The sequence below is a fragment of the Eurosta solidaginis genome, unplaced genomic scaffold (assembly GCF_040869045.1).
Source record: "Eurosta solidaginis isolate ZX-2024a unplaced genomic scaffold, ASM4086904v1 ctg00001140.1, whole genome shotgun sequence".
Taxonomy (NCBI): Eukaryota; Metazoa; Arthropoda; class Insecta; order Diptera; family Tephritidae; genus Eurosta; species Eurosta solidaginis.
Window position 1 is genome coordinate 320,619 of NW_027136962.1, and position 2,924 is coordinate 323,542.

General features: G+C 31.4%; 1 non-coding gene across 1 annotated transcript; it reads right to left on the reverse strand.

Annotated features, from left to right (window-relative positions):
* Window positions 1–1,741: 1,741 nt before the first annotated feature.
* On the reverse strand, window positions 1,742–1,860 carry LOC137235892 (5S ribosomal RNA). The gene has a single exon (XR_010948094.1). It is a non-coding gene; the product is annotated as a 5S ribosomal RNA (ribosomal RNA).
* Window positions 1,861–2,924: the final 1,064 nt, after the last annotated feature.

Sequence of the window (2,924 nt, forward strand, 5' to 3'; positions counted from 1 at the left end):
AAAAACGCAGCATATTTATTTTTTAGCTGATGCCTTTTTTGCAGCTGGCTTTTTAGTCGCAGCCTTTTTTGGTTTGGTAGCAGTTGCTTTTGTTGCCTTTGACTTAGCGGTGGCAGATTTCGACTTGGTTGGCTTGGCTTTAACGGCGCCAGTCTTTTTTGCGTCTTTAGCCTTAGATTTCTCACTTTTCTTTTTTTCGGCGGTTTTCTTAGTGGCAACAGCTTTTTTCACTTTTTTCTCACCACTTGCCTTTTTAACACCACTCGACGATTTTTTCTTTAATGTTGCACTATCTTTTTTGGCTTTTGATTTATCAACCGATTTTGACTTACCATCACCTGATTTAGTGGCTGCAGCTGATAATTTAAATGAACCAGATGCCCCCTTTCCTTTGGTTTGAATCAATTTTCCACTAGTAACAGCCGATTTCAAATAGCGCTTAATAAATGGTGCCAATTTTTGGGCGTCACATTTATATGTTGCACTAATATATTTCTTAATTGCCAAAAGTGATGAGCCACCACGTTCCTTCAAATTCTTAATCGATGCATCTACCATTTGTTGAGTTGGTGGATGAGTGGGAGCAACCGATGGTTTTTTGGGTTTAGTTGCTTTTTTAGCAGCAACTTTCTTCTCAGCAACAGCAGCAGAAGCAGCTACTGGTGAGCTAACATTTGCAACAGCGATTGTGTCAGACATTTTCACTTAATTATTTTATTTAAACTTTTATTAACACTTGAAAATATTTATCAATTTAAGCACACAAAGCACAAACTCACTATTTATACTTTTTTATACAAGCGCATAGAATGCGATACTCTGTTTAAAATTTGAGAAGCGCAGCGAAAAGATGGATGACAAATGTTTTCATTTCAGTGCTACGTACCATTTACATTTGATAAACTTTTCATCTTAATAAATTAATTAAAATTCACATATTAAAGTTATTGCAAATATTCATGTAAAAATAGATAACTGAAATGTGTTAGTTTGATATACGAATTCATTTAAATTGATGAATTTCATATTTTCGGAGTGTCAGGCATTTTAATCAAAAGTTTGCACTGATAAAATCGAATTTTTTCTCAATTAAGTGAAATTTCTTAAAATATATTTGTACTAATCAAAATTTTAATTCGGATATATAAAATATGTTAAATTAGAAATCAAAAAACTTATCTTCGTTGAGTTTTAACAACATTATTTTATTTTAAAAAATTTTTTAAATATTTCTATTGCAACACTAGAGTAACCCTATATGGCTTCACTTAAAGGCATCTAAAGTTTGGAATTTTAGTCTGAATTGATTATTGATATTGGACGTCTACAACTTATATGTATAATTAAATGAAATTTCATGACATTCAAAAAAAAATAAAAAAAATTCTCATTGAATGCTTATTAATTATCAATATGATTATAATATACATATCTGAACATAATCGGACATCAGCGTCCATTTTAAGTACTATAATAGGTGGATGAGTATGAATTTGTACTATGCAGATTCATTTTGTATTTATATGATGAATGCTTATAAGCTTTAAATCAATAATTGATATGGTAAAAAATTATAACTAATATTATTATGCACGTAAATGTATGCGCGCGTATGAAATTTTTCCATTGAATCTATAGAAATATTAAATTGTATTCCAAGTATTTATTCAATTAAATGCAATTTAATAAAAAAAATATTTATGTACATATATATACATAAAATAAAAGAAAAAGTTGGATATGCCAACAACACGCGGTGTTCCCAAGCGGTCCCCCATCTAAGTACTAACCGCGCCCGACGCTGCTTAATTTCGGTGATCGGACGAGAACCGATGTATTCAGCGTGGTATGGTCGTTGGCAAAATTTGTTTGCCTAAATTGGTATAAGTATGGCTATTTTAATGTGTATACTCGCAGCTGTGAATTTGTCCTTTTTTTTTTTAAATGATATAAGTCGATTTAAGTAAATTTTGTTATATACTTTATAGTTTAGTGTATTCAGATACTCTTGCTACTAAAATCAGATTAAGTTTATTTTTTTACAAAAATGAACTTATGCCATTTTTGAAAATAAGCCTGCTATTATAGACATATTTATATCGCTTGGCTTGTGTCGGGGTATATTCATTTGCATGAGTTTTCATTATGCATACATACGTATGCTACTTAGTTTAAACGAACATTCATACATACTACATATGCATGTACATCTTAATAACATATCTTTCTGTTATGTATTGTATTAGAGAAATTTTGAAATCTTTGTTAAAAAATATTGTGGTCCTGAAAAGGACCGTTTGTTTGAATGTATATTTATTTTGTGTTAATATGTCCGTAAAAATGAATTTAACCGCCGAAACCATACAATGTACGACCCTGCCTCTTCAATGCATATACAACATCCATAGCCGTAACTGTTTTCCTTTTAGCATGTTCAGTATAAGTGACTGCATCACGGATAACATTTTCCAAAAATACTTTTAAAACACCACGAGTTTCTTCATATATTAAACCAGATATACGTTTTACGCCACCACGACGTGCTAAACGTCGAATAGCTGGCTTTGTGATACCTTGGATGTTATCACGTAAAACTTTGCGATGACGTTTGGCGCCACCTTTACCTAATCCTTTTCCACCTTTGCCACGACCAGTCATTTTTTCTATTTAGCACTTTTTTTAGCTTTCACAAGAACACTTCACTTGATCACTTCACTTCACAACTAATAGCTTGGTTACCGAACGTAGCTGCTATTTATACAAAAATCCACAACATTGAGTGAGCTACCATTATGTGGCATAAATATTTCTATCTCATTTTAACTCGCACAATATTGCAACCCTAAAAAAATGGACAAATGAAACGTTTTTGTGTATTTTATTATATGTATTTCCACATTTATAAAAATTAGGTTTATTAAGTG